The 22,710-nt window shown below is 45.8% G+C and overlaps 1 pseudogene; it reads left to right on the top strand.

Moving 5' to 3' along the window:
• The first annotated feature begins 9,571 nt into the window (after positions 1–9,571).
• On the top strand, positions 9,572–10,690 carry LOC467532 (metallophosphoesterase 1-like; annotated as a pseudogene).
• Positions 10,691–22,710: the final 12,020 nt, after the last annotated feature.

The raw sequence follows: 22,710 nt of genomic DNA, 5'->3' as shown, positions 1-22,710 counted from the left end.
GGTAGCTGTAAAGTAAAGCTCAAAAGAGTTAAAATGTGAAAAATTACTAACAGCCTTAAAATGTAATTTTAAAGCAGAGTAAGTGGCATGCATATTATTATTGTTTTAAGTAAGCATGAAAGCTTAAACTGTTTTGCAGGAATTCATTTTAGGAGGAGTGCTCAGGACATCTTTGTGTCAATCAATTCCTGTGCTGACTTAGATTTAGAATTTATTGAGTCTCTTACATGGATTATTGCATTTAGCCCTTACCTCACTCTATGTGATGGGTACTATTCTTAGGTTCTACTCTTAGAGGAGGAAACTGAGGCTTTCTGATGTAAGTCTCCAAGAACACAGTGGGTAGCAGAGGCAGGAGGACTGAAACTCCAGTCTGACTAAAGAGACTGCGTGTCATGCCTGAGGATGCTGTGCGTGTTCTGGAGGTTTCCTCTCCCACCATGGTGTGTCAGTGCAGGATAGGACTCAAAAATTGTAGAGCGCAAGTGCCCCATCGCACCAAGGCCCAGTGGAGCCAGGACTTTGCCCCAGCTTTCTGATTTCTGTTCTGCATCTACAAAGAGCTTCTAAGAGGAAGCCACAGAAAACTTAACCAAAGGGATGCATTCAAAGAGAGCTCACAGAATTGCTGGAGTGCCTGGAGAACCAGGCTGGGGTCATGCACACAGGAGCAGTGCCCCAATCGTGCTGCAGAACTGGCCTGCAGGACACTCCCTCCACCACTACTGAGCACCATACACAATACTGCCACCAGCACCAGATGCCACCCCTAGCTTCAGGCCACTGTCACTGCCCCCTGCTCCATAACTCCATCTTGCTGCATCTTCTACCATTCCTGCTTCTTTATGTTGCTAACCCTGGATGCAAACTCTGGTTAAGTACATCTGATGGGTGGAGCCTCTCTCATGTGCCCATGTCCTAGCTGCAAGGGAGGCTGGGAAAGCAAGTGTCTGGCAATTTCTGCTTTTAAAGTGAGAGCCAATGATGCCACCCACCAATACTCAAAAAGGTGGTGAGTTTCCCAAAGCCTGAAAGGGGATTTGATGGCCAATACGAATGTTCTTGAAACTCTGAATGAGAGTTTCAGGAGATACTGGTTCACTTTCCCACCTTCACCCCTACCCAAGGAGCCAACAAACAAAGCACTCAGTCCCTTTCCTGCTTCCCCCTAGTTGGGGCATGTGTCCTCCTCTGAGTTTTCTGAAGTCTGTTGTTCTCAGCTCAGCTCCAATGGAAGGCAAATCTGCAGACTCTATACTGGGTCTGATTCACGGGCATATGGTGCTGTATCATGTTGTTATAACATAAATAAAAATATTTTACATGGAAACTTAAGGGAGGGAGGCTTCCGGAGCCCCCACGCTCTGTCAGCTGCCTCAGGCTGTGAAAGGAAGAATGTGTTTGAGATGCAGACCGCCTCCGTGGGATGTTTGCTGAGGAGGCCACTTCTCCTCACCTCCTTCTCCCACCCCAGCCCTGTCCTCCAAGGTAATCGGGTTTGACTTGGAAAGAAAAAGGCATGAGGCTACCTGGATTTCATACAGAGAATTCAGCATTGAGGGGTGAACTTTTGGAACCCATGAGGACAGAGAACTGCAAGGATAGAGGAAAGTGTGGCTGTCGGTAGGTGGAGGGCTCCTCTCCCATGGCGATATGGTTTAGCCATGTCCTCACCTAAATCTCATTTTGAATTGTAGTTCCCATAATCCTCATGTGTCGTGGGAGGGACCAGGTGGAGATAATTGAATCATGGGGGTGGTTTCCCCTATCCTGTTCTGGTGGTAGTGAATTAGTTCTCACGAGATCTGATGCTTTTAAAAGGGGCTTCTCCCTTCGCTGGGCACTTATTCTCTCTCTTGCCGCCCTGCGAAGAGGTGCTTTCTGCCATGATTGTAAGTTTCCTGAGGCCTCCCCAGCTATGCAGAACTGTGAGTCAATTAAACTTCTTTCCTTTATAAATTACCCAGTTTGGGATATGTCTTTATTAGCAGCGTGAGAACAGACTAATGTACGTGGTCAGCTGGTCTTTGTACTACGTCAGGGCGTGATGGCATAGAGAGTTTTCTGCTCCTTTAAAGGAGATGAGTTTGTGGCCCACCTGATTTAAAGATTTTAAGTAGATTCACTTGTGTGATATTTACAACTTGTCAGAGGCCTCCCTCACCTGACATCTCATTGACTGCTACCACACGGCCAGGTAAGCGTCATGACTTGGCATCGTAAATGGGTAAATGCAGCAGAGAGGTGAAATGATGATCCCATCACATGGCTGGTTGATGTTGCAAAGACAGAAACCCAGGCTGTCTTGACTGCCAGGCCAGAGTTATTTTAGACCAAAGATTTTGAGTCAGAGGAGGCTTAGGCTCCCTCTCATTTTACAATAGAGATAACTATAGCCCAGGTTGGTTAAATGACTTGCAGATGTTCCCACAGGTAGGTAGTGGCTGAATGGAGACCAGAACTGATGCAGAGTATGGCTTTGAGAATCAGGGAAACAGGGGTTCAAATCCTGCCTTTACTCCCTTCCCAACCAGCCCACCCCTGGAAAATGGGCACAGTTGTATTAATTTAATAGCATTACTTTAACAATTAAATAAAATATGAGGTTGCTGCAAAAGTAATCATGGTTTTTGCCATTAAAAGTAATGGCAAAAACCCGCCATCACTTTTGCGCCAACCTAATAAAAGCGTTAAACTCCCAGAGCACTAGCTAGCACACAGTAGGCATGTGACACACGTTACTTCCTCTCTTCCCATCCATCCTGGACTCCTAGTCCAGGCTCCTGCTGCAGACTCAGATGACTGTCCTGATATTAGTGATGCCGCCTGTCTCCTGCCTCGTGGGGGCCGTCCGGTCAGCCCCCTCATTAACCACATTGACTTTGATTAAGTGCCAGCCTGTAATCCTAAAAATGTCACATTATTGAGGACTAATTGTTTCCCCCAGTCGCAACCCAGGAATCCATCCTCAAAACAGCCACATAACCGAGATTGTCCTCTGGTGTCTTGTGTGTCAAGATTTTATAAGCAGAGATTGCCATCTTTAGTTTTCCCCAACTTCTCATTTTGGGGGATTATTTATGCTCACGTCATCCAAATATGTGTCCCCTGCATTTCCAGGGTGGTGACTTGAATGACCGTTCCTCCTCCCTCCCTCCCACCCTCAATTTTTGCCTCTCTGATATCTCATTATATTCTAAAGAGCTATCTGCAAGGCAGGGCACCAGGATGCAATTAAATCTGCTTCTGTAGCAACACTGCTCTTAAGCAAAATATATTGATCGCCGAAGCTTTGAACCCACTTTAATCAAGTAATCTAAACAGGGCTTAAGCTTCGAAAGCCGAGCTATGTGCCCGGCTTCAAAGCGCTTACTTACACTGAATTAATTTATCCTGGATGTACTAATGCTCCCCGCAACCCTGTGAATTATAATGTTAGAGGTTGCAATCAGGGCTCCGATAATATCCCCAAAGCCCGGCTGCTATTGATTGTCATGTAAAAAGACACAAAGGGGAGTGGGGTGGAGGGGAGGGAAATAAAGGGATTGGGGTGGATAGAGCAAGACTGAAGTGTCCCTGTCCACGTGGGGCCAGGCGCCCAGTGATAGCTTGAGGAATGGGATTGGAAAGAGGCTGGGTCTGCACTCTGAGGTGCTACATTCAGAGGGGGAATTGCTTTAGGAAGCTCCAGCTGTGACTCTGAGGTGGAAGCCAGGGAATGGCTTGTGTGTGGATTGTGGACAAGGAGGGAAATTGGACATCTGTTTCAGAGACCAAGCTGCCATTCACTCTCCCACTGGTAGCTACCTCTCCCCGCATTTACTCAGGCAATTGCATCTCCTTGACCTCAATCCCTGGCTTTTGAGTGCAGCCCCTACCGACATTCCACATCTGGAGCTTGTGACCTTATTATTTATTTATTAAACAATTTATTGATACCTTTCTATGTTCCAGACATTATTATTGTTTTGAGACAGGGTCTTGCTCTGTCTCCAAGGCTGGAGTGCGGTGGTGTGAACATAGCTTACTGCAAACTTGACCTCCTGGGCTCAAGCGATCCTTCTACTTCAGCCTCCTGAATAGCTGGGACTACAGGCACAAACTATCATGCCTCGCTAATTTTTTATTATTATTTTTTGTAGACACAGGGTCTTGCTATGTTGCCTAAGCTGGTCTCAAACTCCTGGGCTCAAGGAATCCTGCTACCTTGGCCTCTCAAATGTGTTGGGATTACATGTGTGCACCACCACTCCCAGCCTGTGCCAGGCATTATTCTAGGTTCTGGGAATAGAGTGGTGAACAAGATGGACAAAAGTCCTTGGCCTCATGGAATTTATTTTCTACCAGTGTGGGGTGGAGGGAGACTAACACACTGCCTATTTTACTTATTTGTTTAGTTACAGTCTGATGATGGAATCTGCTCTAGAGAAAAATAAGACAGGAGACAGGAATAGGGAATATGTGAGTGTGTGCAGCAGGTGGTATCAGTATGAGTTCAAATCCAGGGGTCCTCGTTGGGAAGGTGACATTTGTGCAGAGATCCAAAGGACAAGTGGGAAGGAGCCACACAGACCTCTGAGGGAAGATGCTCTGGGCAGAGGGAAGAGCAAGGGCCAAGGCCCTGAAGTGAAGCATGCCTGGGCTGTTTGAGGAACAAGAAGGAGGCCCATGTAGCTGAGACAGAGTAGGCGAGAGGGAGAATAGGATGACGTGAAGCCAGAGAGCATGTAAGCACAAGACAATGGCCAAGGTTAACCAGTGTATTTAGTTTCCTTGGCCACAGTGATGGTTCAGGGATGGGCCAGTGACATGAACCATGAGAGATATGGGCTGGGTGATGGGCAGCCATCTTGTCACCACATGGAACCTGAGGATAAAGTCAAAATGGAGGACAGAGGAGCCAAGGTATGTGTGTTGTGGTTTGACCTCCTGAATCCTACTGAGCCTGAAAACTTTACATCCCTTGGCATTTTCAATTTCTGGGAGTCTGTAAATCCTCCTTTTTGCCTAAACTATTTTAGATTTTTTTCTAAATAAATCTTTAGACCTCAGAAGTCCCACCTCTTGACACTAAGTTCACAGGTGGAGCATACCACCCCAGCATCCGTTTGCTCTCTGTGTTATGCTGGAGGCCCAGGCTGGCTCTTGTCTCCCCTTAGGAGTGGGGGGGTCCTCCCTTTCCCTCTGCCTCTAAAATGCACCTGGGTTGGCAGGGATGGAGGATGGCAGAACTCTGAACTCCTTCCCAAATTCCATTTTTCTGTCTCCCACTCCATCTCCCCCAGATCTTTGGATCCTGTTGGCCCTTTCCTACCTGAAGAAGAGAGAGTACTGGTGTTTATTTAGGACCTATATATGCTGGATTTTACATTGTTGAGTTTTTATGTATGTCATTGTATTTTTACAATTTTTGCAGCTCTAGGAGGTAGGTATTGGCAGCGCTGATGTTTATCAGATTACCATGATGGTATATAGGCTGGCATCTCATTCTTACGTTGGTGGCCATGCCATACAGGCTGCTTACATTTTTAGAAATGACTCTTGGATATTAGTATACCTTTGTAGCCTAGATGCCAGCAGAGGTCCCCTGCCCTTGGAGATTTAAATTAAATTGATTCAGGCCTGTAATCCCAGCACTTTGGGAGGCTTAGGTGGGCAGATCACTTGGGGTCAGGAATTCATGACCAGCCTGGCCAACATGGTGAAACCCTGTCTCTACCAAAAATACAAAAATTAGCCAGGCATGGTGGTGCGTGCCTGTAATCCCAGCTACTCGGTGGCTGAGACACGAGAATCACACAAACCTGGGAGGCGAAGGTTGCAGTGAGCTGAAATCATGCCACTGCACTCCAGCCTGGGTGACAGAGCAAGACTCTGTCTCAAAAACAAACAAACAAACAAACAAACAAACAAATTAAGTTGATTCCAATGCTGCTGTGTGTGCTATCACAGCCAGCCACGTTTCCTCTAATCTCTCAGGAGACATGTGGGGGGTGGGAGCTTATGTTTTCCCATTGATCTCTGGCTTCAAGCTCCTCTGACTTCTTGCAAATTCTCTTGCTGTTCCTACCATGTTGCAGTCTGTTTCTGATCATATCACCCAGATATGGAGTGCCCCCTCCCCTACCCCACCACCACACAACACATATTATTAAGTCAAAGCATTTGTATGTAGAAGACTATACCTAAGGTTTAGAATGTTGAATGGGGATGCTTCACCGTAAAGCAAGAAAAGAAACTGAACATCATGCATCCCTCTGTTGGCATTTAGTAGGCCATTTCCAACAAGAGGACTCTCACCTGTGTGGCCTTTCTCCTCCCAGCTAAGCTCTCACCCTGCATTTTTCTGGGTCCCCTTTCTTTCCCATCTTTTCATCTCCTCTCTCCCATTTGATTCCTAGTCACTTTTGCAGAATAAAAATGTGAGTTCTCCAGCCCTACTCACCTCTAGGCTTACCTGGAAGCTCATTAGCATGTCTGCTCATCAGGGGCACATTCTCTCCAAGTCCCTCTTTTGAACAGCACAGAGGAGCCAGCATGGCTTTGCACTTTGGTCCTTCCCTTGTTCCAGCCACACCAATCTCTGCTGGGGAAGGTGTGCATTAGTGATGTATTCCTCAGTGTTATGAATGATTCCATAAGTCGCAGAAGTTGCCACAGGAAACCTGGGCTTTAAGAACTAAACTTTTTCTCTATATTACATCCATTTTAATGGGGAGAAAAAGAATGCTTCATGAGGTTAGGTGGATAAGTAATTTGCCCAGTCTAGCACAGCTAGGATCCAGGAGAAGTGGGATTGAATCCAGGTGTGGTGATGGCAAATTTATGCCATTTCCATGATGGCATCATGAATTCAATAAAAATTGCATTGCTGTATTTACCGAGATTCATCCACACACATTCACTAAACTCTTACATGAAAGCACCAGGTTGGATAGGTTGTGGTTGGGGGTATGAGGACGGAAAATCAGTGGTCCCTTCCTAGAAAGAATTCTTCATCTCACAGCGAGACAGAGCAGATGGCCCATAAACTAAAGTGGAAGTTCAGGAAATTCAAGGAAAACAGGATAAAATACTCTGAAAACCCTTTACCTCTCTATTAAGGAAGCAGGATGGCAGTGATTATGAACTTGGACTCTGGTGACCCTGGGTGAGTTCCTTACTTGCTCTGTACCTCACTTTTTTTTCAGCTGTAGAATGAAGACAATAATAGAACCCTTCTTATAGTGTTGGTGTGAAGGTTAAATGGATTAATACATGCAACATACTTAGAACAGCACCTGGCACATAGCAAACACTCAATAAATGTTAGCTATCACTATTAACGTACGGTGTACATGGCCAACAATGATTTTACTTGATAAATATTATGATCCCTGATCATCAAGGGAGGAAACTGAAGCACAGAGATAAATCAATGTCCTCCAGGTCACAGAGTCATTTTGCTACAGAGGTAGGAATAGTAAGCAGGTCTTGGATGCTGGTCCAGCATTTGCCTACTCCTGTGTGTCCCAACTGAGAGTTGAGAGTGTACAGGAAAGACTGCTGATCACTGTTTTTGGTAGAAATGGTGGCTTTCATTTTGAGTGGGCTGTATTCAAGTATGGGTGATAAGGAAGGGTGACGTGATTAAAAAAAAAAAAAGAGTAGTCATTCACCAAAATCCATTCTTCTCATCGTCCATGGTGAGGGTTCATTGGCGGATGCACGCTGAACAGTGGAGGCCCAGGTTTCCCAACGTTCCTTGTGTTACGGGCAGGGGCCATATTGAAAAGCTCTCACTTGCATATGGTGAGAGGAGGATGAACCATCCCCAAGATGACATCTTAAGACACAGAGCATGGTGGGTGCACGGCCGGGCTCAGGCTGCAGTGCCCGGGCCCCTCAGTTGCTGCAACCGTCGGCAGGCGCGGGTGAAAGGGCTCCTGCACCATGCCCAGTGCGCCCCACTGTGTCTGGAATTGGTGGGTTCTTGGTCTCACTGACTTCAAGAATGAAGCCGTGGATCCTCGCGGTGAGTGTTACAGCTCTTAAGGTGGCGCGTCTGGAGTTTGTTCCTTCTGATGTTCGGATGTTTTCGGAGTTTCTTCCTTCTGGTGGGTTCATGGTCTCGCCAGCTCAGGAGTGAAGCTACAGACCTTCACGGTGAGTGTTACAGCTCTTAAAGTGGCGCGTCTGGAGTTGTTCGTTCCTCCCGTTGGGCTCGTGGTCTCACTGGCTTCAGGAGTGAAGCTGCAGACCTTCGCGGTGAGTGTTACAGCTCATAAAAGCAATGTGGACCCAAAGAGTGAGCAGTAGCAAGACTTATTGCAAAGAGCAACAGAATAAAGCTTCCACAGTGTGGAAGGGGACCCGAGCAGGTTGCCACTGCTGGCTCGGGCAGCCTGCTTTTATTCTCTTATCTGGCCCCACCCACGTCCTGCTGATTGGTAGAGCCCAGTGGTCTGTTTTGACAGGGCGCTGATTGGTGCATTTACAATCCCTGAGCTAGACATAAAGGTTCTCCAAGGCCCCACTAGAGCTGCTAGATACAGAGTGTCCACTGGTGCATTCATAAACCCTGAGCTAGACACAGGGTGCTGATTGGTGTGTTTACAAACCTTGAGCTAGATACAGAGTGCCGATTGGTGTATTTACAATCCCTGAGCTAGACATAAAGGTTCTCCACGTCCCCACCAGACTCAGGAGCCCAGCTGGCTTCACCCAGTGGATTCTGCACGGGGGCTGCAGGTGGAGCTGCCTGCCAGTCCCGTGCTGTGCGCTCGCACTCCTCAGCCCTTGGATGGTCAATGGGACTGGGCGCCGTGGAGCAGGGGGTGGCACTCGTTGGGGAGGCTCTGGCAGCACAGGAGTCCATGGAGGGGGTGGGAGGCTCAGGCAAGGCGGGCTGCAGGTCCCGAGCCCTGCCCCGCGGGAAGGCAGCTACGGCCCGGTGAGAAATCGAGCACAGCGCCGGTGGGCTGGCACTGCTGGGAGACCCAGTACACCCTCCGCAGCTGCTGGCCCGGGTGCTAAGTCCCTCATTGCCCGGGGCCGGCAGGGCCGGCCGGCTGTTCCGAGTGCGGGGCCCGCCAAGCCCACGCCCACCCAGAACTCCAGCTGGCCCGCAAGCGCCGCACGCAGCCCCGGTTCCCGCTCGCGCCTCTCCCTCCACACCTCCCTGCAAGCTGAGGGAGTGGGCTCCGGCCTTGGCCAGCCCAGAAGGGGGCTCCCACAGTGCAGCGGTGGGCTGAAGGGCTCCTCAAGTGCCGCCAAAGTGGGAGCCCAGGCAGAGGAGGCGCCGAGAGCGAGCGAGGGCTGTGGGGACTGCCAGCACGCTGTCACCTCTCACCACCTGCCTGGCGTTGTTCACAGGGCGGGAAAGCGTGGCTGTTACAAACGCATTCTGATTTGGGGGAGCAGAAGTTAACTACTTTCATACCAATCTCTCTCTCTTTAAAAGGTGAGGTGAATCGGTGATTTTCCTGAAAAATTACAGGTACCCAGCTAAGATCTGAGTGCCATCACCCTACCCAGGGCTCTGCAGTTTTCTCATGGTGAACCCTTGATGGATTTGTTAGTTGCTTGAGAAATGGCTATGAGTGGATTGAGGTTTGGAAGACAGAGTTTTCATCCGTTGAAGAGGAAGAGTTGATTGCTGTTGAAATTCATTGTCTTTTCTGTGCTTCTGTTTTGTGAATTTTTAATCTATTACTTAGTGATCTTTTGGTGTAATTGGCCTGAAGTGAAAACCGCAGCCTATGATGGTGAACAGGCCACGTGTGAGCCTGTGCTCAAAGCTATGTTTTTGGCTGACACCCACTTGCTTAGGGAATTCCTAGGTCACTGGCTGGACAAATTACGAAGGGAATGGCAGGTGGAGAGAGCCTTCCAGACAGCTCTGTGGTTGCTGCAGCCGGAAGTCGTCTTCATCCTGGAGGATGTCTTTGATGAAGGGAAGTGGAGCACCCCTGAGGCCTGGGTGGATGATGTGGAGCAGTTTCGGAAAATGTTCAGACACCCAAGTCATGTGCAGCTGAAGGTAGTTGCTGGAAACCATGACATTGGCTTCCACTATGAGATGAACACATACGAAGTAGAACGGTTTGAGAAAGTGTTCATCTCTGAAAGCCTGTTTTCTTGGAAAGGATTAACTTCATGATGGTCAACAGCATGGCACTGAAGGGGGACAGCTGTGGCATCTGTTCTGAAGCAGAAGCAGAGCTCACTGAAGTTTCTTACAGACTGAATTGCTCCCAAGAGCGTTATCCTCTGTATTGGTAAAGCGAGACTAACTGTTCTGGGGAAGATGTTGCTCCTCCGGAGGAAAAGAACACCCCATTAAGGAGAATTATGATGTGCTTTCTCGGGAGGCATCGCAAAAGCTGCTGTGTTGACTCCAGCCACACCTGGTCCTCAGCGGCCACACGCACAGCACCTGCGAGGTGCACCAGGGGGGACGAATCCCTGAGCTCAGCCTCTCATCTTTCAGTTGGAGGAAGAGAAACAACCCCAGTTTCATTATGGGTAGCACCACACCCACAGACTATGCCCTCTCCAAGTGCCACCTACCACGTGAGGACGTAGTTTTGATCATCCACTGTGGAGTGGTGGGCTTCCTTGTGGTTCTGACACTTACTCACTTTGAGCTTTTAGCCTCACCTTTTCTTTCTGAGGTTTGAACCTGCTCAGAAAGCATAAGACAAGGTGAAAAGCAAGCAACATATGCACTTAGTAATAAATCAAAGCCCAAGAAATGGAACTTTGGGCAGAGATCATGTTAGAATCAAGTGGATGACGAGACCAAATATGGGCCGTCTCTCTGCATATCACAGAAATTCTCAATCACTGAAACGAGTTACTGCAGAACAAGTAGTAGATTGTACTGTTCTCATGCTATAAAAATGGAACAGCTACTCTACAACAACAACAACAACAACAGACACAGAGTGTGGTTCTTCCATGCTCTTTTTCTCTTTCTTGCTGGCTACAGAAATGACCAGATAGAATAGTAGACTCTAAAGCAGGACTCCTGAAACTACCTGTGTTGAAGAACGTGATTTCCACCCAACTCCAATTCCCATCTATCACGGACCAACTTTTGGTCTACAACTTGTTCAATGAGACGAGTCCACTGGTCATGTGCCTGGATGTCATGGCAATGTCAAATCGAGGTAAAAGTTTCTGAAAGCGTGTTATCCATGTCGCGACTCAATTCATGGTGGACTTTTACCAAGAAGTTTGATGGACTGGTACTTGCCTGTGGTCCACACTTAAGCAGCACTGCTCCTGGACATGCAGAGACAAGCTGAAAGGTACCAGGGTTCCTGATGGCTACACGGGGCATAGTGATCTGCCAGCCTGGAATGTTCAAATCAGATGCTTACATCTGAGAAAAAGAAATGAAAAACCATATTCTTCACTGTATCTTAAGATTGCTTTCTCCAGGAGGTATGCTTTACCCTAATATAAATGGGTCATGCCATGTATTAAAAGGAAGAGTGGACTTTTGAACCAGGCAGAATGACCCCTGCTATAGCCCAAACTGTACACATGTTGGCTCTACTTGCTGGGACAATGCCACGCCTCCCCAGGACATTCCTGGGTGCCCATGGTGTGCCATACACTGAAGGATGACACAAGGCCACCGATCCTCTGCCAACGGGTCCCTTGCTGGATTCCTTTTCATCTGTAGGTTCTTGGTATGTTGGGAATGATTTGGATCCAAGTAAATTCATGTTCCAAGGCTCAAAGGAAATCAAAGGTGTTGAAGTGCTTTGATCCAAAGGCTGGTAGGCAAAGTTTAGTTCATAAAACAGCTGGTGCTGAGAGAAGATTGAAATAAGGATATGGGGACCCCTGTGAGGTCTAAGAGATCCTAGGGGGGCAGGGAGCAGGGCCTACACTTGGAAATTAGACTGACATGCTTCTGATGCCTAGAGTCACAAATTCCAGCTAAGCTGAGTGCCTTTGGGCAAGTCACGTGGTGTCTTCTCTGTAAAGGAAGACTGTTATGATGACATTGCAGGAGTGGTATGAAGGTCTCCAAGAAGGTACAGAAAGACCCGCATGCAGCTGGGTGGCAGCCAGGGCCCAGCAAGGAACAGATGGCACATTCAAACTGGGTGATTGGAGGAGAGAGAAATTAGGAGACCACTTACAAAGGCGCAGCAAGGATGGGGAGACTCACAAGACATAGCATGGTACCTGGCTGGCAATGGTGTGTATGGGCGGGGGAGTGGGGGTAGCTGTTATAGCTGTTAGCCTGAAGGGCAAAGGAGAAAACAGTTGTCAGAATCCAGAACGCTTGCTACATATAAGTAGCATGACGGGGAGGATCGTCCAATAGGAATGGAGGTTGATGCCAGGACGTACACTGCCAACCCCTGGTGGTATCTCTACAGGGTGTGAACTGGAGAATAAACATCCTGACTTTACTCTCTTCCCACCCTCCTAACTCCAGCTGCTTCTTGCCGCTGGCCAAACTCCAGTGGAAGGCAGAGGATAACGGGGCCTTCCAGGCAGGCCAGCGTCCCAGGCTCAGAAGAGGATAGAGAAGCAGGAAGGAGAATCCAGGAAGGCCAATGACTGCATCCTCCCAACCCAGCATATAGAAGCTGCTCAACTTACAGGAGCACTTAAAAAAATTTATAGTCTTTGGATGTAACTGCAAGTAAGGTCACATGCTTCCTCTGAGGCACCACTTAACTGAAAATTGGACCTCACGAATGTGAGCCATGCAGGGCTGTTCTCACCTGGAGCAGAGAGGACGAGCAAATGGTTCGCTCTGTGCTGGCCTCTTGCCAGATCCTTTTCCACTTCTTTATTCCTCGTTCTCTGCTGTCCTTGCCTAGGAAACCACCATCTGGCTGCAACCCGCCTAAGGAAGGTATTGGTGAGTTGAGGACCTGGGGTAGGTCCCCTGCTGCCTTAAGAGATGATTAGTGGCTGCTTGTCGGCAGATGTAGCTCAGTGGCATTTTAAATATCCAAATGTCCCCCTGCCTCATGAGGGAGGCCACGGACTATTGAAGGTGTTTCACACAGAGAGCCCTGATTGCTGTGGCAATAATTTCCTTCAACAGCCATTAAACCACTTCTGAATGTGTTATTAAAAAAGAAAACCAAGAGAAAAGGGCAGGGGTGTGTGTGCAGGGGGGCAGACATCCTTTCTATTTCCTGAAAAATATCAGAGCTCACAGGGTGAGCTTTAAGTAATCGGATGGGATTTTAATATCAGTGTGTTGGCAGTTATGAGCGCACTGTCAGTCCTGCCTCTCAGCTTGGGTATGTGGGTGGGGGCGACTTGGAGTCCCACGAGGGCTGCCCAGCCGCCTCAAGACCAAGTATCGGCAGAGCCCAGCACCCACTGGGGTGATTTGTCCCTGGGCTGCTCACCAGCATTCTCTGGTCCAAGAGAGATGTTGTCTTAAGTCTTCGAGAGTAAAGGAGTCTTCTCAGCTCAGGTCCCTTCCTTGGCAAAACAGCCAGTTCTTTAGTCAGGGCCTGTGCCCACCCCCATAAACCACCTACCAAAAGGTGGCTGGAATATATGGGTGTCCTTATCCACTCACTCAGCAAATATATATGGGGGGGTTCTGTATTAGTCCATTCACACTGCTAATAAAGACATACCCAAGACTAGGTAATTTATAAAGGAAAAAGAGATTTAATGGACTCACAGTTCCACATGGCTGGGAAGGCCTCACAATCATAGTGGAAGGCAAAGGAGGAGCAAAGGCATGTCTTAACATCATGGCAGGCAAGAGAGAAGTGCCGAGCAAAGGAGGGGAAAACCGGCCGGGCACAGTGGCCTATGCCTGTAATCCCAGCACTTTGGGAGGCTGAGGCGGGTGGATCCCGAGGTCAGGAGATTGAAACCATCCTGGCCAATATGGTGAAACCCCATCTTTGCTAAAATACAAAAAATTAGCCAGGTGAGGTGGAGCACTCTTGTAGTCCCAGCTGCTCGGGAGGCTAAGGCAAGGGAATTGCTTGAACCTGGGAGGTGGAGGTTGCAGTGAGTCGAGATCTTGCCACTGCACTCCAGCCTGGCAACAGAGTGAGACTCTGTCTAATTAAAAAAAAAGGGAGGGAACCCCTTATAAAACCATCAGATCTCATGAGAACTCACTATCATGAGAACAGCAGCATGGGGGTAACCATCCCCATGATTCAATTACCTCCTATCAGGTCCCTCCCACAACATGTGGGGATTATGGGAGCTACAATTCAAGATGAGATTTGGGTGGGGACACAGCCAAACCATATCAGGGCCTCTGCCAGGCACAGCTTCAGATGCTTGGGCTGCAATAGGGACGGTCTGTAGAATATCAATAGTTACGAGGGTTCCAGCAACAGCCAACCAGAACAGATATAAGTCAAGGGGCTGGAACAGGTCCCGCCGGCCCCCAGTGGGCCAGTCACTACCCTCTCTGTTAGTGGTTGGCGATTTCTGGGCCCTTGCTCAGCACAGTGAGTGTTAATTGGTCTGGAAGTATTTCAGCATTTTACCAATTGTCGTAGTCATACTGACATGTGCCAACTGAACAAAACATGCCATGTCTCCCTTACAGAGTTTACCTTCTTACAAGCACGGAGAAGCAGTCAGCTTTTTCTTTTCCATCCTTGTCATAGGGATGCTTTTAAAGTCTTGCTGAAAAATAGGAAAAGCTCCATTTTCTGTTCTAGGCCTATGTAGACTCTTCAAAAAATGATGAGACACAGGTTTCAGGCTATCAGGCACAGAGGTTGTTTGAGGCAACATTTGGTCTTCATTTAAGGCAAGGCTGTGTGACATTTAACAATGTCTGTACCCTTTCGGCTTAGAGGTTCATCTAGACAGCTGTCACAAGCACGCTCACTCCCAGTCCCAGACGAATGAGTGAAGAGGGGTTTGCCCACATATAAGGGACCCGGGACAACTGCCCCCAAAGGGAGATGTGTTCTGTCCCCTTTTGATGCCTTATTTAACGAGGCAAAATGATGGCTATGATGATACCCAGCCACCACTTCCTGACATCATCTGCCCCATGGAGGGGCTGGCTTTCCCTAATGGATCTCACTCTGGATAGGAAGTTCATTCTCACAGCCACATGCAGAGCCTGATGGATTCTCACTTTGGAATAATGGTCACAGATTATGAGATCAGTTTTGTCCCTGGAAAGGAAGAACTGTAAAACAGTTTCTGTTAATATCCCTGGTCCATAAAAGGAGGTTTGCAAGCACTTTTTAGAAATATCACTTACTAATCAAACCTGGATTTCTAGGTTATTATCTGTTCTGAGAATTGCTAATGCTATCAAGAAGGCAAAAATGCAGAGAGAATACAGGATGTAGTGGAGAAAGCCGTCACCATTTACAAAGAGAGAGGCAGCAGCATTATTTTTCTTAAAAATTACCAAAGGGAAGAATGGATGCCACAGATGCTCTTCTGAGTTACTCTTGGATCACATCTACCAAAAGCGTTCTTAAAATCTGTATGTGACAACATGCTAGTAAAGAGGAAAGCAAGGGAGCTGTGGGCAAGATCGCCAAATAAGAACAGCTCCAGCCTGTAGCTCCCAGCAAGATCAAAGGAGAAGGCAGGTGATTTCTGCATTTCCAACTAAGGTACCAGCTCATCTCATTGGGACTGGTTAGACAGTAAGTGTAGCCCACAGATGGCAAGCCAAAGCAGGGTGGGGCATCGCCTCACCTGGGAAGTGCAAAGGGTCAGGGAACTCCCTCCCCTAGCCAAGGGAAGCCGTGAGGGAATGTGCCCTGAGGGACAATGCATTCTGGCCCAGATACTATGCTTTTCCCATGGTCTTCACAACCTGTATACCAGGAGATTCCTTCAGGTGCCTATGCCACCAGGGCCCTGGGTTTCAAGCACAAAACTGGGCAACTGGTCAGGCAGTCACCGAGCTAGCTGCAGGAGTTTTTTTTTTTTTCATACCCCAGTGGTGCCTGGAATGCCAGTGAGACAGAACAGTTCACTCCCCTGGAAAGGGGGCTAAAGCCAGGGAGCCAAGTGGTCTAGCTCAGCAGATCCCACCCCACAGAGCTCAGCAAGCTAAGATCCACTGGCTTGAAATTCTCTCTGCCAGCACAGCAGTCTGAAGTTGACCTGGGATACTCGAGCTTGATGGGGGGAGGGGCATTCACCATTACTGAGGCTTGAGTAGGCGGTTTTCCCCTCACAGTGAAAACAAAGCCACTGGGAAGTTTGAACTGGGCTGAGTCCACCACAGCTTGGCAAAGCCGCTATAGCCAGACTGCCTCTCTAGAGTCCTCCTCTCTGGGTAGGGCATCTCTGAAAGAAAGGCAGCAGCCCCAGTCAGGGGCTCATACATAAAACTCCTGTCTTCCTTGGAACAGACCAGCTGAGGGAAGGGGCGGCTGTGGGCACAGTTTCAGCAGACTTAAACATTCCTGCCTGCCGGCTCTGAAGAGAGCAGCAGATCTCCCAGCACAGCACTTGAACTCTGCTAAGGCACAGACTGCCTCCTCAAGTGGGTCGCTGATCCCTGTGCCACCTGATGGGGAGACACCTCCAAGCAGGGGTTGACAGACACCTCATACAGGAGAGCTCCGCCTGGCATCTGGTGGGTGCCCCTCTGGGACGAAGCTTCCAGAGGAATAAACAGGCAGCAATCTTTGCTGTTCTGCAGCCTCTGCTGGTGATACCCAGGCAAACAGGGTCTGGAGTGGACCTCCAGCAAACTCCAGCAGACCTGCAACAGAGAGGCTTGACTGTTAGAAGGAAAACTAACAAACAGAAAGGAATAGCATCAACATCAACAAAAAGGACGTCCACACAGAAACCCCATCCAAAGGTCACCAACATCAAAGACCAAAGATAGATACATCCACGAAGATGAGGAAAAACTAGTGCAAAAACGCTGAAAATTCCAAAAACCAGAATGCCTCTTCTCCTCCAAAGGATCACAACTCCTTGCCAGCAAGGGAACAAAACTGGACGGAGAATGAGTTTGATGAATTGACAGAAGTAGTCTTCAGAAGGTGGGTAATAACAAGCTCCTCTGAGCTAAAGGAGCCTGTTCTAACCCAATGCAAGGAAGCTAAGAACCTTGAAAAAAGGTTAGAGAAATTGCTAACTGGAATAACCAGTTTAGAGAAGAACATAAATGACTGATGGAGCTGAAAAACACAGCATAAGAACTTCATGAAGCATACACAAGTATCAATAGCCAAATTGATCAAGCGGAAGAAAGGATATCAGAGATTGAAGATCAACTTAATGAAATAAAGTGTGAAGACAAGATTAGAGAAAAAAGAATGAAAAGGAACAAACAAACCCTCCAAGAAACATGGGACTATGTGAAAAGACCAAACCCATGTTGGATTGGTGTACCTGAAAGTGATGGGGAGAATGGAACCAAGTTAGAAAACACTCTTCAGGGTATTATCCAAGAGCACTTTCCCAACCTAGCAAGACAGGCCAACATTCAAATTCAGGAAATACAGAGAACACCACAAAGATAGTCCTCGAGAAGAGCAACCCCAAGGCACATAATCGTAAGATTCACCAAGGTTGAAATGAAGGAAAAAATGTTAAGGGCAGCTGGAGAAAAAGGTCAGGTTACCCGCAAAAGGAAGCCCATCAGACTAACAGCAGATCTTTGTGTAGAAATCCTACAAGCCAGAAGAGAGTGGGGATCAATATTCAACGTTCTTAAAGAACAGAATTTTTAACCCAGAATTTCATATCCAGCCAAACTAAGCTTTATAAGCTAAGGAGAAATAAAATCCTTTACAGACAAGCAAATGCTGAGAGATTTTGTCACCACCAGGACTGTCTTACAAGAGCTCCTGAAGAAAGCACTAAATATGGAAAGGAAAAACCAGTACCAGCCACTGCAAAAACATACCAAATTGTAAAGACCCTTGATATTATGAAGAAACTGCATCAACTAACGGGCAAAATAACCAGTTAGCATCATAATGACAGGATCAAATTCACACATAACAATATTAACCTTAAGTGTAAATGGGCTAAATGCCCCAATTAAAAGACACAGGCTGGCAAATTGGATAGAGTCAAGACCCATTGGTGTGCTGTATTCAGGAGACCCATCTCATGTGCAAAGACACACATAGGCTCAAAGTAAAGGGATGGAGCAATATTTACCAAGCAAATGGAAGGCAAAAAAAAAAAAAAAAAAAAAGCAGGGGTTGCAATCCTAGTCTCTGACAAAACAGACTTTAAAACCAACAAAGATAAAAAAAGACAAAGAAGGGCATTACATAATGGTAAAGGGATCAATGCAACAAGAAGAACTAACTATTCTAAATATATATGCACCCAATATAGGAGCACCCAGATTCATAAACCAAGTTCTTAGAGACCTACAAAGAGACTTAGACTCCCACACAATAATAGTGGGAGACTTTAACACCCACTGTTGATATAGACAGATCAACGAGACAGAAAATTAACAAGGATATTCAGGACTTGAACTCAGCTCTGGACCAAGCAGACTTAATAGACATCTACAGAACTCTCCACCCAAAATCAACAGAATATGCATTCTTCTCAGCGCCACATCACACTTATTCTAAAATTGACCACATAATTGGAAGTAAAACACTCCTCAGCAAATGCAAAAGAATGGAAATCATAACAAACAGTCTGTCTGACCGCAGGGCAATCAAATTAGAACTCAGGATTAAGAAACTCACTCAAAACCGCACAACTACATGGAAACTGAATAACCTGCTCCTGAATGACTACTGGGTAAATAATGAAATTAAGGCAGAAATAAATAAGTTCTTTGAAACCAATGAAAACAAAGACACAAGATACTGGAATCTCTGGGACACAGCTAAAGCAGTGTTTTGAAAGAAATTTTTAGCATTAAATGCCCATAGGAGAAAGTGGGAAAGATCTAAAATCGACATCCTAACATCACAATTAAAAGAACTAGGGAAGCAAGAGCAAACAAATTCAAAAGCTAACCGAAGACAAGAAATAACTAAGATCAGAGCAGAACTGAAGGAGATAGAGATGTGAAAAACCCTTCCAAAAAAAAATGAATCTGGGGGGCTGGTGTTTTGAAAAGATTAACAAAATAGATAGACCACTGGCCAGACTAATAAAGAAGAAAAGAGAGAAGAATAAAATAGATACAATAAAAAAAGATAAAGAGGATATCACCACTGATCCCACAGAAGTACAAACTACCTTCAGAGAATACTATAAACACCTCTACGCAAATAAACTAGAAAATCTAGAAGAAATAAATTCTTGGACACATACACTCGCCCAAGACTAAACCGGGAAGAAGTCGAATCCCTGAATAGACCAATAACAAGTTCTGAAATTGAGGCAGCAATTAATAGCCTAGCAACCAAAAAAAGTCCAGGACCAGACAGATTCACAGCTGAATTCTCCGAGAGGTACAAAGAGGAACTGGTACCATTCTCCTTCTGAAACTATTCCAAACAATAGAAAAGAGGCACTCTTCCCTAACTCATTTTATGAGGCCAGCATCATCCTGATACCAAAACCTGGCAGAGACACAGCAAAAAAAGAAAATAAAATTTCAGGCCAATATCCCTGATGAACATTGATGCAAAAATCCTCAATAAAATACTGGCAAACCGAACCCAGCAGCACATCACAAAGCTTACCCACCATGATCAAGTGGGCTTCATCCCTGGGATGCAAGGCTGGTTCAACATACACAAATCAATAAACGTAACCCAGCATGTAAACAGAACCAAAGACAAAAACCACATGATTATCTCAATAGATGCAGAAAAGGCCTTCAATAAATTCAACACCCTTTCGTGCTAAAACACTCAATAAACTAGATATTGATGGAATGTATCTCAAAATAATAAGAGCTGTTTATGACAAACTCACAGCCAATATCATACTGAATGGGCAAAAGCTGGAAGCATTCTCTTTGAAAACCAGCACAATACAAAGATGCCCTCTCTCACCACTCCTATTCAACATATTATTGGAAATTCTGGCCAGGGCAATCAGGCAAGAGAAAGAAATAAAGGGTATTCAAATAGGAAGAGAGGAAGTCAAATTGTCCCTGTTTGCAGATAACATGATTGCATATTTAGAAAACCCCATCACCTCAGCCTAAATCTCCTTAAGCTGATAAGCAACTTCAGCAAAGTCTCAGGATACAAAATCAATGTGCAAAAATCACAAGCATTCCTATACACCAATAATAGATAAACAGAGAGCCAAATCATGAGTGAATTCCCATTCACAATTGCTATGAAGAGGATAAAATACCTACGAATACAACTTACAAGGGACACGAAGGACCTCTTCAAGGAGAACTGCAAACCACTGCTCAAGGAAATAAGAGAGGACACAAAAAAATGAAAAAACATTCCATGCTCATGGATAGGAAGAATCAATATGATGAAAATGGCCATACTGCCCAAAGTAATTTATAGATTCAATGCTATCCCCATCAAGCTACCATTGACTTTCTTCACAGAATTAGAACAAATTACTTTAAATTTCATATGGAACCAAAAAGCGCTCGTATAGCCAAGACAACCCTAAGCAAAAAGAACAAAGCTGGAGGCATCACGCTACCTGACTTCAAACTATACTGCAAGGCTACAGTAACCAAAACAGCATGGCACTGCTACCAAAACAGAGATATAGACCAATGGAACAGAACAGAGGCCTCAGAAATAATGCCACACATCTGCAACCATCTGATCTTTGACAAACCTGACAAAAACAAGCAATGGGGAAAGGATTCCTTATTTAATAAATGATGTTGGGAAAACTGGCTAGCCATATGCAGAAAACTGAAACTGGACCCCATCCTTACACCTTATACAAAAATTAACTCAAGATGGATTAAAGACTTAAATGTAAGACCTAAAACCATAAAAACTCTAGAAGAAAACCTAGGCAATACCATTCAGGACATAGGCATGGGCAAAGACTTCATGACTAAAACACCAAAAGCAATGGCAACAAAAGCCAAAATTGACAAATGTGATCTAATTAAACTAAAAAGCTTCTGCATAGCAAAAGAAACTATCATCAGAGTGAACAGGCAACCTACAGAATGGGAGAACATTTTTGCAATCTATCCATCTGACAAAGGGCTAATATTCAGAAACTACAAAGAACTTAAACAAATGTACAAGAAAAACAAACAAACAATCCCATCAAAAAGTGGGTGAAGGATATGAACAGACACTTCTCAAAAGAAATTTATGCAGCCAAGAAACATATGAAAAAAGCTCATCATCACTGGTCGTTAGAGAAATACAAATCAAAACCACAATGAGATACCATCTCACACCAGTTAGAATGGCAATCATTAAAAAATCAGGAAATGACAGATGCTGGGTAGGATGTGGAGAAATAGGAATGCTTTTACACTGTTGGTGGGAGTGTAAATGAGTTCAACCATTGTGGAAGACAGTGTGGCCATTCTTCAAGGATCTAGAACTAGAAATACCATTTGACCCAGCAATCCCATTAGTGGGTATATACCCAAAGGATTATAAATCATTCTACTATAAAGACACATGAACACATATGTTTATTGCAGCACTGTTCACAATAGCAAAGACTTGGAACCAACCCAAATGCCCATCAATGATAGACTGGATAAAGAAAATGTGGCACATATACACCATAGAATACTATGCAGCCATAAAAAAGGATGAGTTTATGTCCTTTGCAGGGACATGGATGATTCTCAGAAAACTAACACACAAACAGAAAACCAAACACCGCATGTTCTCACTCATAAGTGGGAGTTGAACAATGAGAACACATGGATACAGGGAGGGGAACATCACACATGGGGGCCTGTTGAGGGGTGGGTGGCTAGGGAAGGGATAGCATTAGGAGAAATACCTAATGTAGATGATGGGTTGATGGGCACAGCAAACCACCATGGCACGTGTATACCTATGTAACAAACCTGCACGTTCTGCACATGTATCCCAGAACTTAAAAGTATAATTTTTTTAAAAAGAGGAAAAAGGAAGTTGCAGAAGAGCAAATATAGTATGAGTCCATTTACATAAAAAGGGATATACAAATGCATATAAATGACCCAAGAAATATGTGCATGCACACACAACTGTCCAGAAAATGTTTCAGGGATTTCCTGTAGATTTCAGAGGCAGAGAAAGTTTTCCCGTCTTTGGGACAATGTGTATTATGAAACTGATCAAGTTTCCCTTTTTGCTTTCCCTGCTGGGAAGTTCACAATTACATCTGTATTTTCATTGTAATAACAGTAGGCTCCACTTAGGCCAGTGTTTCTCATGCTTGGCTGCAAGTTAGAATCACTTAGCTTTTTAAAATCCCAATGCCCAGGCCACACCCCATCTAAGTCAGAATCTCTGAGGGCTGGGACCCAGATGTCCATTTCAAAAAATCCCCGAGTAATTCCAATATGCAATTGTGGCTGAGAACCACTTCTCCAGACTGTATATCTGAATTCTGACTTTCCCTTGTTCAAAAAAAAAATCACTTTATTTACATTTTCCTTGAATCTGATTTTTACTTATGTGTAATTTTTCAATTTGATGTTGTGTATTTTTGTAAATTGCTTCAAGTCCTCTCTGAAATGACGTCTGATGTAGACAAAAATGATAAACTTGTATTTAAACCACATGACAATCAGACTGGAGCTGTGTGATTTCAGCTGGGGAGAATATTCTCGGAAGCGGACAGACACTTCAGGGGAGGAGGGGGCACTAAGATCCAATCGTG

The sequence above is a fragment of the Pan troglodytes genome, chromosome 15 (assembly GCF_028858775.2).
Source record: "Pan troglodytes isolate AG18354 chromosome 15, NHGRI_mPanTro3-v2.0_pri, whole genome shotgun sequence".
Lineage (NCBI taxonomy): Eukaryota > Metazoa > Chordata > Mammalia > Primates > Hominidae > Pan > Pan troglodytes.
This window is presented reverse-complemented; position numbering and strand designations above follow the sequence as displayed.